At 48.7% G+C, this 16,203-nt stretch overlaps 1 pseudogene; it reads left to right on the top strand.

The window, feature by feature from the left end:
- LOC115123794 (uncharacterized) overlaps positions 1–15,913 on the top strand; it is a 92,875-nt pseudogene extending 76,962 nt beyond the window's left edge.
- The last annotated feature ends 290 nt before the right edge of the window (positions 15,914–16,203 follow it).

The raw sequence follows: 16,203 nt of genomic DNA, 5'->3' as shown, positions 1-16,203 counted from the left end.
GCTGTCTCATTCTCTCTGTCTCACTCTCTCTATCTCACTCTCTCTGTCTCTCTCTCTCTGTCTCACTCTCTCTGTCTCAGTCACTCTGTCTCACTCTCTCTGTCTCTCTCTCTGTCTCACTCTCTCTGGCTCACTCTCTGTCTCACTCTCTCTGTCTCACTCTCTCTGTCTCACTCTCTGTCACACTATCTCTGTCTCTCTCTCTCTGTCTCACTCTCTCTGGCTCACTCTCTCTGGCACACTCTCTCTGTCACACTCTCTCTGTCTCACTCTCTCTGTCTCACTCTCTCTGTCTCACTCTCTGTCACACTCTCTCTGTCTCTCTCTCTCTGTCTCACTCTCTCTGTCTCAGTCACTCTGTCTCACTCTCTCTGTCTCTCTCTCTCTCTCTCTCTCTCTCTCTCTGTCTCTCTCTGTCTCTCTCTCTCTCTGTCTCTCTCTCTCTGTCTCACTCTCTCTGTCTCTCTCTCTCTGTCTCATTCTCTCTGTCTCACTCTCTCTGTATCTATCTGTCTCTTGATTCATGTTGAGCTTCTCCTCTTCGCTCTCAGTACATCTTGGCCCAGGAGTCAGGACTAAAGATTAATTCAGCACATTGCTGTACACCTGTATCAGATTACATTCAGCAGCTACCTCCCTCCTCCCCTTTCTCCCTACCTCCCTCCTCCCCACCTCCCTCCTCCCCTCTCTCCCTACATCCCTCCTCCCCTCTCTCCCTACCTCCCTCCTCCCCTCTCTCCCTACATCCCTCCTCCCCTCTCTCCCTACATCCCTCCTCCCCTCTCTCTCTACCTCCCTCCTCCCATCTCTCCCTACCTCCCTCCTCCCCTCTCTCCCTACCTCCCTCCTCCCCTCTCTCCCTACCTCCCTCCTCCCCCTCTCTCTACCTCCCTCCTCCCCTCTCTCCCTACATCCCTCCACCCCTCTCTCCCTACATCCCTCCTCCCCTCTCTCCCTACCTCCCTCCTCCCCTCTCTCCCTACCTCCCTCCTCCCCTCTCTCCCTACCTCCCTCCTCCCCTCTCTCCCTACCTCCCTCCTCCCCTCTCTCTCTACCTCCCTCCTCCCCTCTCTCCCTACCTCCCTCCTCCCTCTCTCCCTACATCCCTCCTCCCCTCTCTCCCTACATCCCTCCTTCCCTCTCTCCCTACATCCCTCCTCCCCTCTCTCCCTACCTCCCTCCTCCCCTCTCTCCCTACATCCCTCCTCCCCTCTCTCCCTACATCCCTCCTCCCCTCTCTCTCTACCTCCCTCCTCCCATCTCTCCCTACCTCCCTCCTCCCCTCTCTCCCTACATCCCTCCTCCCCTCTCTCCCTACCTCCCTCCTCCCCTCTCTCCCTACATCCCCATTCCCCTCTCTCCCTAAACCCATGTTTTATAACACTAACCCCCCCCACCCTCCCCAGTCAGTTCATAACACTAATCCTCCCCTCCCCCTCCCCAGGTCAGTTCATAACACTAATCGTCCCCCAGCCCTCCCCAGTCAATTCATAACACCAATCCTCCCCCACCCTCCCCAGTCAGTTCATAACACTAATCCCCCCCAACCCTCCCCAGTCAGTTCATAACACTAATCCTCCCCCAACCCTCCCCAGTCAGTTCATAACACTAATCCTCCTCCCACCCTCCCCAGTCAGTTCATAACACTAATCCTCCCCCAACCCTCCCCAATCAGTTCATAACACTAATCCCCACCCCCCACCTCCCCAGACAGTTCATAACACTAATCCCCAACCAGGTCAGTTCATAACACTAATCCCCCCACCCTCCCCAGTCAGTTCATAACACTAATCCCCCACCCTCCCCAGGTCAGTTCATAACACTAACACCCAACCAGGTCACTTCATAACACTAACCCCTCCCCAGGTCAGTTCATAACACTAATCCCCCCACCCTCCCCAGGTCAGTTCATAACACTAACCCCCAACCAGGTCAGTTCATAACACTAACCCCCAACCAGGTCAGTTCATAACACTAACCCCCAACCAGGTCAGTTCATAACACTAACCCCCTCCCCAGGTCAGTTCATAACACTAATCCCCCTCCCCAGTCAGTTCATAACACTAATCCCCCCACCCTCCCCCCACCCTCCCCAGTCAGTTCATAACACTAATCCCCAACCAGGTCAGTTCATAACACTAATCCCCCCACCCTCCCCAGTCAGTTCATAACACTAATCCCCCCCCACCCTCCCCAGTCAGTTCATAACACTAACCCCCAACCAGGTCAGTTCATAACACTAATCCCCAACCAGGTCAGTTCATAACACTAACCCCCAACCAGGTCAGTTCATAACACTAACCCCCAACCAGGTCAGTTCATAACACTAACCCCCAACCAGGTCAGTTCATAACACTAACCCCAACCAGGTCAGTTCATAACACTAACCCCCAACCAGGTCAGTTCATAACACTAACCCCTCCCCAGGTCAGTTCATAACACTAATCCCCCCACCCTCCCCAGGTCAGTTCATAACACTAACCCCCAACCAGGTCAGTTCATAACACTAACCCCCAACCAGGTCAGTTCATAACACTAACCCCCAACCGGGTCAGTTCATAACACTAACCCCTCCCCAGGTCAGTTCATAACACTAATCCCCTCCCACCCTCCCCAGTCAGTTCATAACACTAACCCCCCCTCCCACCCTCCCCAGTCAGTTCATAACACTAATCCCCCTCCCACCCTCCCCAGTCAGTTCATAACACTAATCCCCCTCCCACCCTCCCCAGTCAGTTCATAACACTAACCCCCCAACCAGGTCAGTTCATAACACTAACCCCCAACCAGGTCAGTTCATAACACTAATCCCCCTCCCCAGGTCAGTTCATAACACTAATCCCCCCTCCCCAGGTCAGTTCATAACACTAATCCCCCCTCCCACCCTCCCCAGGTCAGTTCATAACACTAATCCCCCCACCCTCCCCAGTCAGTTCATAACACTAATCCCCCTCCCACCCTCCCCAGGTCAGTTCATAACACTAACCCCCAACCAGGTCAGTTCATAACACTAACCCCCAACCAGGTCAGTTCATAACACTAACCCCCAACCAGGTCAGTTCATAACACTAAACCCCCTCCCCAGGTCAGTTCATAACACTAACCCCCTCCCCAGGTCAGTTCATAACACTAATACCCCCCTCCCCAGGTCAGTTCATAACACTAATCCCCAACCAGGTCAGTTCATAACACTAACCCCCAACAGGTCAGTTCATAACACTAACCCCCAACCAGGTCAGTTCATAACACTAATCCCCCCTCCCCAGGTCAGTTCATAACACTAACCCCCAACCAGGTCAGTTCATAACACTAACCCCCAACCAGGTCAGTTCATAACACTAACCCCCAACCAGGTCAGTTCATAACACTAACCCCCAAACAGGTCAGTTCATAACACTAACCCCCAACCATGTCAGTTCATAACACTAACCCCCAACCAGGTCAGTTCATAACACTAATCCCCCCCAGTCAGTTCATAACACTAATCCCCCTCCCCAGGTCAGTTCATAACACTAACCCCCAACCAGGTCAGTTCATAACACTAACCCCCAACCAGGTCAGTTCATAACACTAATCCCCAACCAGATCAGTTCATAACACTAACCCCCAACCAGGTCAGTTCATAACACTAACCCCCAACCAGGTCAGTTCATAACACTAACCCCCAACCAGGTCAGTTCATAACACTAACCCCCAACCAGGTCAGTTCATAACACTAACCCCCAACCAGGTCAGTTCATAACACTAACCCCCTCCCCAGGTCAGTTCATAACACTAATCCCCCCCACCCTCCCCAGTCAGTTCATAACACTAACCCCCAACCAGGTCAGTTCATAACACTAATCCCCCCTCCCCAGGTCAGTTCATAACACTAATCCCCCCTCCCCAGGTCAGTTCATAACACTAATCCCCCCTCCCACCCTCCCCAGGTCAGTTCATAACACTAATCCCCCCCACCCTCCCCAGTCAGTTCATAACACTAATCCCCCCTCCCACCCTCCCCAGGTCAGTTCATAACACTAACCCCCAACCAGGTCAGTTCATAACACTAACCCCAACCAGGTCAGTTCATAACACTAACCCCCAACCAGGTCAGTTCATAACACTAAACCCCCTCCCCAGGTCAGTTCATAACACTAACCCCCTCCCCAGGTCAGTTCATAACACTAATACCCCCCTCCCCAGGTCAGTTCATAACACTAATCCCCAACCAGGTCAGTTCATAACACTAACCCCCAACCAGGTCAGTTCATAACACTAACCCCCAACCAGGTCAGTTCATAACACTAATCCCCCTCCCCAGGTCAGTTCATAACACTAACCCCCAACCAGGTCAGTTCATAACACTAACCCCCAACCAGGTCAGTTCATAACACTAACCCCCAACCAGGTCAGTTCATAACACTAACCCCCAAACAGGTCAGTTCATAACACTAACCCCCAACCAGGTCAGTTCATAACACTAACCCCCCAGTCAGTTCATAACACTAATCCCCCTCCCCAGGTCAGTTCATAACACTAACCCCCAACCAGGTCAGTTCATAACACTAACCCCCAACCAGGTCAGTTCATAACACTAATCCCCAACCAGGTCAGTTCATAACACTAACCCCCAACCAGGTCAGTTCATAACACTAACCCCCAACCAGGTCAGTTCATAACACTAACCCCCAACCAGGTCAGTTCATAACACTAACCCCCAACCAGGTCAGTTCATAACACTAACCCCCAACCAGGTCAGTTCATAACACTAACCCCCTCCCCAGGTCAGTTCATAACACTAATCCCCCCACCCTCCCCAGGTCAGTTCATAACACTAACCCCCAACCAGGTCAGTTCATAACACTAATCCCCCTCCCCAGGTCAGTTCATAACACTAATCCCCCCTCCCCAGGTCAGTTCATAACACTAATCCCCCTCCCACCCTCCCCAGGTCAGTTCATAACACTAATCCCCCCACCCTCCCCAGTCAGTTCATAACACTAATCCCCCCCTCCCACCCTCCCCAGGTCAGTTCATAACACTAACCCCCAACCAGGTCAGTTCATAACACTAACCCCCAACCAGGTCAGTTCATAACACTAACCCCCAACCAGGTCAGTTCATAACACTAATCCCCCTCCCCAGGTCAGTTCATAACACTAACCCCCTCCCCAGGTCAGTTCATAACACTAATACCCCCTCCCCAGGTCAGTTCATAACACTAATCCCCAACCAGGTCAGTTCATAACACTAACCCCCAACCAGGTCAGTTCATAACACTAACCCCCAACCAGGTCAGTTCATAACACTAATCCCCCTCCCCAGGTCAGTTCATAACACTAACCCCCAACCAGGTCAGTTCATAACACTAACCCCCAACCAGGTCAGTTCATAACACTAACCCCCAACCAGGTCAGTTCATAACACTAACCCCCAAACAGGTCAGTTCATAACACTAACCCCCAACCATGTCAGTTCATAACACTAACCCCCAACCAGGTCAGTTCATAACACTAATCCCCCCAGTCAGTTCATAACACTAATCCCCCCCTCCCCAGGTCAGTTCATAACACTAACCCCCAACCAGGTCAGTTCATAACACTAACCCCCAACCAGGTCAGTTCATAACACTAATCCCCAACCAGGTCAGTTCATAACACTAACCCCCAACCAGGTCAGTTCATAACACTAACCCCCAACCAGGTCAGTTCATAACACTAACCCCAACCAGGTCAGTTCATAACACTAACCCCCAACCAGGTCAGTTCATAACACTAACCCCCTCCCCAGGTCAGTTCATAACACTAATCCCCCCACCCTCCCCAGGTCAGTTCATAACACTAATCCCCCCACCCTCCCCAGGTCAGTTCATAACACTAACCCCCAACCAGGTCAGTTCATAACACTAACCCCTAACCAGGTCAGTTCATAACACTAACCCCCAACCAGGTCAGTTCATAACACTAATCCCCCCCCCCCAGTCAGTTCATAACACTAATCCCCCCTCCCCAGGTCAGTTCATAACACTAACCCCCAACCAGGTCAGTTCATAACACTAACCCCCAACCAGGTCAGTTCATAACACTAACCCCCTCCCCAGGTCAGTTCATAACACTAATCCCCCCACCCTCCCCAGGTCAGTTCATAACACTAACCCCCAACCAGGTCAGTTCATAACACTAACCCCCAACCAGGTCAGTTCATAACACTAATCCCCCTCCCCAGGTCAGTTCATAACACTAACCCCCTCCCCAGGTCAGTTCATAACACTAATACCCCCTCCCCAGGTCAGTTCATAACACTAATCCCCAACCAGGTCAGTTCATAACACTAACCCCCAACCAGGTCAGTTCATAACACTAACCCCCAACCAGGTCAGTTCATAACACTAATCCCCCCCCTCCCCAGGTCAGTTCATAACACTAACCCCCAACCAGGTCAGTTCATAACACTAACCCCCAACCAGGTCAGTTCATAACACTAACCCCCAAACAGGTCAGTTCATAACACTAACCCCAACCATGTCAGTTCATAACACTAACCCCCAACCAGGTCAGTTCATAACACTAATCCCCCCAGTCAGTTCCCACTAATCCCCCCTCCCCAGGTCAGTTCATAACACTAACCCCCAACCAGGTCAGTTCATAACACTAACCCCAACCAGGTCAGTTCATAACACTAATCCCCAACCAGGTCAGTTCATAACACTAACCCCCAACCAGGTCAGTTCATAACACTAACCCCCAACCAGGTCAGTTCATAACACTAACCCCCAACCAGGTCAGTTCATAACACTAACCCCCAACCAGGTCAGTTCATAACACTAACCCCCCAGGTCAGTTCATAACACTCCCCCTCCCAGGTCAGTTCATAACACTAATCCCCCACCCTCCCCAGGTCAGTTCATAACACTAATCCCCCCACCCTCCCCAGGTCAGTTCATAACACTAACCCCAACCAGGTCAGTTCATAACACTAACCCCCAACCAGGTCAGTTCATAACACTAACCCCCAACCAGGTCAGTTCATAACACTAATCCCCCAGTCAGTTCATAACACTAATCCCCCCTCCCCAGGTCAGTTCATAACACTAACCCCCAACCAGGTCAGTTCATAACACTAACCCCCCAGGTCAGTTCATAACACTAACCCCCCCCCAGGTCAGTTCATAACACTAATCCCCCCACCCTCCCCAGGTCAGTTCATAACACTAACCCCCAACCAGGTCAGTTCATAACACTAACCCCCCCAGGTCAGTTCATAACACTAACCCCCAACCAGGTCAGTTCATAACACTAACCCCCTCCCCAGGTCAGTTCATAACACTAATCCCCCTCCCACCCTCCCCAGTCAATTCATAACACTAACCCCCCCCCACCCTCCCCAGTCAGTTCATAACACTAATCCCCCTCCCACCCTCCCCAGTCAGTTCATAACACTAACCTCCCCCTCCCACCCTCCCCAGTCAGTTCATAACACTAATCCCCCCCTCCCACCCTCCCCAGTCAGTTCATAACACTAACCCCAACCAGGTCAGTTCATAACACTAACCCCCAACCAGGTCAGTTCATAACACTAATCCCCCCCTCCCCAGGTCAGTTCATAACACTAATCCCCCCCCTCCCCAGGTCAGTTCATAACACCAACCCCCCTCCCCAGGTCAGTTCATAACACTAATCCCCCCCACCCTCCCCAGTCAGTTCATAACACTAATCCCCCCCCTTCCACCCTCCCCAGGTCAGTTCATAACACTAACCCCCAACCAGGTCAGTTCATAACACTATCCCCCAACCAGGTCAGTTCATAACACTAACCCCCAACCAGGTCAGTTCATAACACTAATCCCCCTCCCCAGGTCAGTTCATAACACTAACCCCCTCCCCAGGTCAGTTCATAACACTAATCCCCCCTCCCCAGGTCAGTTCATAACACTAATCCCCAACCAGGTCAGTTCATAACACTAACCCCCAACCAGGTCAGTTCATAACACTAACCCCCAACCAGGTCAGTTCATAACACTAATCCCCCTCCCCAGGTCAGTTCATAACACTAAACCCCAACCAGGTCAGTTCATAACACTAACCCCCAACCAGGTCAGTTCATAACACTAACCCCCAACCAGGTCAGTTCATAACACTAACCCCCAACCAGGTCAGTTCATAACACTAACCCCCAACCAGGTCAGTTCATAACACTAATCCCCACCTCCCCAGTTCAGTTCATAACACTAACCCCCCCCTCCCCAGGTCAGTTCATAACACTAACCCCCCCCCCCCCTCCCCAGGTCAGTTCATAACACTAATCCCCCTCCCACCCTCCCAGTCCCCCCTCCCCAGGTCAGTTCCCCCCCAACCAGGTCCAACCAGGTCAGTTCATAACACTAACCCCCCCAGGTCAGTTCATAACACTAACCCCCCAGGTCCCCAGTCAGTTCATAACACTAAGTCCCCCTCCCCAGGTCAGTTCATAACACTAACCCCCTCCCCAGGTCAGTTCATAACACTAACCCCCTCCCAAGGTCAGTTCATAACACTAACCCCCTCCCCAGGTCAGTTCATAACACTAACCCCTCCCCAGGTCAGTTCATAACACTAATCCCCAACCAGGTCAGTTCATAACACTAACCCTGACACTGACTCGACAGTTCTTGCACCTTACCTCAGATGACACCGTGTATTGCTAATTGCCAAACTATACCGAGAATCTGTCTGCGTCCCAAATGTCAAACCTGTTCTCTACTTTAAAAGTAGTACACTAGATAGGGAATAGGGTGCCATTTGGGATGCAACTAATTAGACACCCTCCCTAGAGAAATGGCATTTATCATGCATTTAGTGCTCAATTACACAGTCAACCGAAAAAGGACTTCTGCTCTCAACCCAACCCCTCTGAAAGACACATATTTATGTTTTGGAGAGGTGCGGGGAGTGGAGGGGGGTGGACTGCCCCACTGGGAGCCCAGGGAGCTGTTGTTGTGTGGTTAAGTGCCTTGCTCAAGTGCACAACAGCAGGCCATGGCATCTAGGAGTTGATACCTCCTCCTTGCCAGCTCACCACCCTGACTGATTTTTTTCCATCGGACCCCGAATACGAAACTGGCAAGCCGGCGAATGCTGGCCCGCTCTCTAAACGCTCGGCTACCTGCCACCCCTTCAAGCTTCTATAAATGACCTTTGACCTTTGGCCTGGAAGGTTATTAAAGGGTTATGCTGCCTTTTAAGGCCGAGCTCACACTTTTTCTCAAGGGGAATTAAATTACAAAAGACGCAGATCGAGGATCAGCTTTACTCTTTCCAAATGATAACCTTAACCATTAGACCTAGGAGGAATACAATCTGATCTCAGAACAGTACCAAGGGATCACTTCAATTAACTATCGTAGCACGGCGAGATTTTAACGGTGACCTCAGGTTATGACCAGTGTCATTTTTCATTAAGCACCAATAAGAAGTGCTCCCTTCTGCTTGCCCTTACGACCCCGCATGTGTTTCTCTCTGTCTCCCAGATCTGTTCATTGAGAGGTTCTGTATGACGGGAGGAAGTTCACCTATTGGCTACCTAAAGGCGTGGCAGACCAACCTGTACCTGTCTGCCGATGCGGAGAAGGTCAGGGAGGCGCTGTCTGAAGGTGAGTCTCACCACTTCCTGTCCTCACCTGTATATTGCATCCCTACCCTCCTACTGTAGCATGGAACCCAAAGACCAGAGTCAATGTATTGTGGACTAACTCAAAGGTCAACTGTCCTGGAGTGATATTGAACTGCCGACCTTCAGAGTGGGACAGTAACACACCGTGTCAATAGTTTGAATTACAGCAAAACAAAAGGTCACACACTTTAGAGTATAATTTAGAACAGTTCACTACTTTAGACCAGGGTCTATAGGGTAGTAGTGCACTACTTTAGACCAGGGTCTATAGGGTAGTAGTGCACTACTTTAGACCAGGGTCTATAGGGTAGTAGTGCACTACTTTAGACCAGGGTCTATAGGGTAGTAATGCGCTACTTTAGACCAGGGTCTATAGGGTAGTAATGCGCTACTTTAGACCAGGGTCTATAGGGTAGTAATGCGCTACTTTAGACCAGGGTCTATAGGGTAGTAATGCGCTACTTTAGACCAGGGTCTATAGGGTAGTAGTGCACTACTTTAGACCAGGGTCTATAGGGTAGTAGGGCACTACTTTAGACCAGGGTCTATAGGGTAGTAATGCGCTACTTTAGACCAGGGTCTATAGGGTAGTAATGCGCTACTTTAGACCAGGGTCTATAGGGTAGTAGTGCACTACTTTAGACCAGGGTCTATAGGGTAGTAATGCGCTACTTTAGACCAGGGTCTATAGGGTAGTAATGCGCTACTTTAGACCAGGGTCTATAGGGTAGTAGTGCACTACTTTAGACCAGGGTCTATAGGGTAGTAGGGCACTACTTTAGACCAGGGTCTATAGGGTAGTAGTGCACTACTTTAGAACAGGGTCTATAGGGTAGTAATGCGCTACTTTAGACCAGGGTCTATAGGGTAGTAATGCGCTACTTTAGACCAGGGTCTATAGGGTAGTAGTGCACTACTTTAGACCAGGGTCTATAGGGTAGTAGGGCACTACTTTAGACCAGGGTCTCTAGGGTAGTAGGGCACTACTTTAGACCAGGGTCTATAGGGTAGTAGGGCACTACTTTAGACCAGGGTCTATAGGGTAGTAGGGCACTACTTTAGACCAGGGACTATAGGGTAGTAGTGCACTACTTTAGACCAGGGTCTATAGGGTAGTAGGGCACTACTTTAGACCAGGGACTATAGGGTAGTAGTGCACTACTTTAGACCAGGGTCTATAGGGTAGTAGGGCACTACTTTAGACCAAGGTCTATAGGGTAGAAGTGCACTACTTTAGACCAGGGACTATAAGGTAGTAGTGCACTACTTTAGATCAGGGTCTATAGGGTAGTAGGGCACTACTTTAGACCAGGGACTATAGGGTAGTAGTGCACTACTTTAGACCAGGGTCTATAGGGTAGTAGGGCACTACTTTAGACCAGGGACTATAGGGTAGTAGGGCACTACTTTAGACCAGGGTCTATAGGGTAGTAGGGCACTACTTTAGACCAGGGTCTATAGGGTAGTAGGGCACTACTTTAGACCAGGACCTATAGGGTAGTAGTGCACTACTTTAGACCAGGGTCTATAGGGGTAGTAGGGCACTACTTTAGACCAGGGTCTATAGGGTAGTAGGGCACTACTTTAGACCAGGGTCTATAGGGTAGTAGGGCACTACTTTAGACCAGGGACTATAGGGTAGTAGTGCACTACTTTAGACCAGGGTCTATAGGGTAGTAGGGCACTACTTTAGACCAGGGACTATAGGGTAGTAGGGCACTACTTTAGACCAGGGTCTATAGGGTAGTAGGGCACTACTTTAGACCAGGGTCTATAGGGTAGTAGGGCACTACTTTAGACCAGGGCCTATAGGGTAGTAGTGCACTACTTTAGACCAGGGTCTATAGGGGTAGTAGGGCACTACTTTAGACCAGGGTCTATAGGGTAGTAGGGCACTACTTTAGACCAGGGTCTATAGGGTAGTAGGGCACTATTTTAGACCAGGGACTATAGGGTAGTAGTGCACTACTTTAGACCAGGGTCTATAGGGTAGTAGGGCACTACTGTAGACCAGGGACTATAGGGTAGTAGTGCACTACTTTAGACCAGGGTCTATAGGGTAGTAGGGCACTACTTTAGACCAGGGACTATAAGGTAGTAGTGCACTACTTTAGATCAGGGTCTATAGGGTAGTAGGGCACTACTTTAGACCAGGGACTATAGGGTAGTAGTGCACTACTTTAGACCAGGGTCTATAGGGTAGTAGGGCACTACTTTAGACCAGGGACTATAGGGTAGTATGGCACTACTTTAGACCAGGGTCTATAGGGTAGTAGGGCACTACTTTAGACCAGGGTCTATAGGGTAGTAGGGCACTACTTTAGACCAGGGCCTATAGGGTAGTAGTGCACTACTTTAGACCAGGGTCTATAGGGGTAGTAGGGCACTACTTTAGACCAGGGTCTATAGGGTAGTAGGGCACTACTTTAGACCAGGGTCTATAGGGTAGTAGGGCACTACTTTAGACCAGGGTCTATAAGGTAGTAATGGACTACTTTAGACCAGGGTCTATAGGGTAGTAGTGCACTACTTTAGACCAGGGTCTATAGGGTAGTAGTGCACTACTTTAGACCAAGGTCTATAGGGTAGTAGTGCACTATAGAGGGAATAGAGTGCCATTTGGAAACAAACAGTTCCCTTTCTAATGCTCTATTCAGTCCACATCGCGGAAGTTTACCGTGTGATTTAAATTTAAAGGAAATGTTCCTGCTGTCATGATGTTGCCCTGTTGAGTGAGGTTTCCCCTTTCTCTCTCCACTCTTTGTTACAGCAGAAAAAGTTTGGGGAACGGAACAATATTTCTGTAATTCCAACCAGTTGAAAGTGTCCGTTGGTACTTAAAGAATATGACGTCAGATCAGTTGTTGTCTGGGACATTATTACTGATGACAGGATGACATAAATTGTGTCTTGGAAAGTCTACACATTCTAGTTATCAGATTCACATGGAATTGTTCTGCAAATTAAATATTTTGTGAAAAGATTAAATATAATTTTATCCTCCTAAAATAAGATAATTGTTTCATATTAAAACTTAGGCCCAGTCAGTGGACACACACAAGTTAACAGACAATGGTTGAGAACTATGAACCCTTCTCTCCCCCGGTACAAAAACACATGCTGCTCTTTCATTCAAACCCAACCCCCTCTCTCCCCTGGTACAAAAACACATGCTGCTCTTTCATTCAAACCCAACCCCCTCTCTCCCCTGGTACAAAAACACATGCTGCTCTTTCATTCAAACCCAACCCCCTCTCTTTGTGTAACCAGCCGTCATATCGGATTAGTCCACCAGGGACTTTTCATGCCATGATTAGTAATCGATGTACGATCTATCCTGTGTATATTTATGTATTTCTGTACGATTATTTAGGTATTTAGTAAATAAATAATTAAGCCAACTTGTGTATTGCTGATTCAAGTTGTTAGCCAGGGTTCGTGCAGATCAACTTTACGACAATCAGAATGAAACTGAATAAGGTGCCGATTAATAATTGACCGCTATTGATAGGAAAGATGTTCAGGTCTTTAATTCAATTACGTAATCAATTAAAAGTTTGGTCATCACTTTTGATAAAATAGCATGTCGACTCATTTAATGAGAGACACGACAGTGCTTTGGCGTAGATTCACAGTAAACACTGCATGTTTCAGCTCAACAGGAAATGACCTTTACGTTTCTATCACGTGATCTGTTACGCTTCAGTTTTAGAGACTGAAAAGAGCCCTTGGTCTATCCCTTCGCCTCAGCCCTGCAAGGACTAAATGTTTTCTCTCAGACATCTTTAAATCGGTCTCAATGTTTTCCCTCAGACATCCTTAAAACTTCTTCAGGATTGGTGGTTGCCCTGTGGGATGGTTGAGCTAATGTAGGCTAATGCGATTAGCATGAGGTTATAAGTAACAAGAACGTTTCCCAGGACATAGACTGATATTGGCAGAAAGGTTAAATTAGTATTAATCCAACTGCACTGTCCAATTTACAGTAGCTATTACAGTCAAAGAATGCCATGCTATTGTTTGAAGAGAGTGCATAATTATGAACTTGAAATGTTATTAACAAACAAATTAGGCACATTTGGGCAGTGATACAACCTTTTGAACAGAAATGACATGGTTCATTGTATCAGTCTAAACCTTTGCACATACACTGCTGCCATCTAGTGGCCAAAATCTGAATTGCACCTGAGCTGGAATAATACCTAATAATGCCCATTCTCTTGCATTTCAAAGATGATGGTCAAACGAAAATACAAAAAAAAGATGCATGTTTGTTTCTTTGTATTATCTTTTACCAGATCTAATGTTTTTATATTCTCCTATATTCCTTTCACATTTCCACTCACTGCAAAGTGTTTCCTTTGAAATTATACCATGAAAATGAATATCCTTGCTTCAGGGCCTGACCCACAGGCAGTTAGATTTGGGTATGTTATTTTAGGCAAAAAAAAGAAGAAAAGGAGCGAATCCTTAAGAGCTTGTCTCAATTTTTTCCCTCAGGCTTTGCAGGTGCCACTATGTTAATTTTTTAAAACTTTATCAATATTTTCTCTCAGGCTTTGAAGCAGCCACCATGTTAATATTAATCTGTCTCAATATTTTCTCACAGGCATTGCTGCGGCCACCATGTTAATATTAATCTTCTCAATGTTTTCCATCAGGCATTGCTGCGGCCACCATGTTAATCTTTTCCCTCAGGCAATGCTACGGCCACCATGTTAATATTAATCTGTCTCAATGTTTTCCATCAGACATTGCTGGGGCCACCATGTTAATATTTTCCCTCAGGCATTGCTGCGGCCACCATGTTCATGTCCAATAAGCTGACAGAGGTTTCGCAGACGCAGCTGAGAGTGGCCTTTGACGGGGACGCTGTCCTCTTCTCTGACGAATCAGAACGCATCTTCAAGGCCCAGGGCCTCGACGGGTTCTTCCAGCACGAGAGAGACAACGAGGACATTCTACTGGACCGTGTATGTAGACATGTCAGATTCATGTAACTCTCTGCTTATTAAAACCACCCCTACAAAAAAATGTTATTATTTATTTCTCCTCTCTCCTCTCCTCTCCTCTCCTCTCCTCTCTCCTCTCTCCACCTCTCCCCGCTCTTCCTCTCCTCTCCTCTCCTCTCTCCTCTCTCCGCTCTTCCTCTCCTCTCTCCGCTCTTCCTCTCCTCTCCTCTCCTCTCCTCTCCTCTCCTCTCCTCCTCCTCCTCTCTTTCCTCTCTCCGCTCTTCCTCTCCTCTCCTCTCCTCTCCCTCTCCTCTCTCCTCTCCTCTCCTCTCTCCTCTCCCGCTCTTCCTCTCTCCTCTCCTCTCCTCTCCTCTCCTCTCTCCGCTCTTCCTCTCTCCTCTCTCCTCTCCTCTCCTCTCTCTCTCCGCACTTCCTCTCCTCTCCTCTCCTCTCCTCTCCTCTCCTCTCCTCTCTTCTCTTCTCTTCTCTTCTCTCCTCTTCTCTTCTCTTCTCTCCTCTCCTCTCTCCTCTCTCCGCTCTTCCTCACCTCCTCCTCTCCTCTCTTCTCTTCTCTTCTCTTCTCTTCTCTTCTCTTCTCTTCTCTTCTCTTCTCTTCTCTTCTCTTCTCTTCTCCTCTCCTCTCCTCTCCTCTCTCCTCTCCTCTCCTCTCCTCTCTTATCCTCAGGGCCCTCTTAAGGACTTCCTAGCGTCACTTGGTAAACTCCAGAAGAAGTTCTATGCTAAAGGTCACCGTCTGGACTGTCCCATCCGTACCTACCTGGTGACGGCACGCAGCGCAGCCAGCTCAGGGATCCGTGCCCTGAAGACCTTGAGAGCCTGGGGCCTGGAGACGGACGAGGCTCTGTTCCTGGCCGGGGCTCCCAAGGGCCCGATGCTGGAGAAGATTAGGCCCCACATCTACTTCGATGACCAGATGTTCCATGTGGAAGGGGCGGCGGAGATGGGCACGGTCGCGGCTCACGTACCCTACGGGATCGCTCAGAAGCACCCACATAAGAAGAGCCTCAACACAGGGAAGTAGATAGCAGAAGGACAGAATAAGAGAAAGATTGAAGAAACTAAGAGGAGAGAGACCTGAGATTAAATACTTTTAGAGAGGGAGATATAGAGTCATATGGAACATCTGATCTTCCCCGGGTCAATGTCACAAACAAGAAAAGGGTTATTTTCAGTCAGTGAGCTTCGTAAAAACTAAGGTAGATCAATTAAAAATGAAGACAATGAAGAAAGTCTGTAAAGTTTTGGTATTGAAATACTCCTAATAGATGATAATTTAATTGTGTTGATTACAGTATGTGCTTTTCACCAGATTTCAGAAGTGTTTGTGTTGTACATAAGTGGGGTTGTTTTACCTCCTCGGCATCCTGTGTGTGCAGCCGTTATAATCATCCTTAGGAATTTGTTATCATAAGCACTTTGGTTGGCCACGGGAGAGTTCTACATGCCTGATATAGAACCAAAGGAGAGTTCTACATACCTGATATAGAACCAAAGGAGAGTTCTACATGCCTGATATAGAACCAGAGGAGAGTTCTACATACCTGATATAGACCCAGAGGAGAGTTCTACATACCTGATATAGAACCAGAGGAGAGTTCTA

This window comes from Oncorhynchus nerka, linkage group LG4 (assembly GCF_034236695.1).
Source record: "Oncorhynchus nerka isolate Pitt River linkage group LG4, Oner_Uvic_2.0, whole genome shotgun sequence".
NCBI lineage: Eukaryota > Metazoa > Chordata > Actinopteri > Salmoniformes > Salmonidae > Oncorhynchus > Oncorhynchus nerka.
Note: the sequence above shows the minus strand (reverse complement) of the source record. Positions and strands in the feature narration are given on the sequence as shown.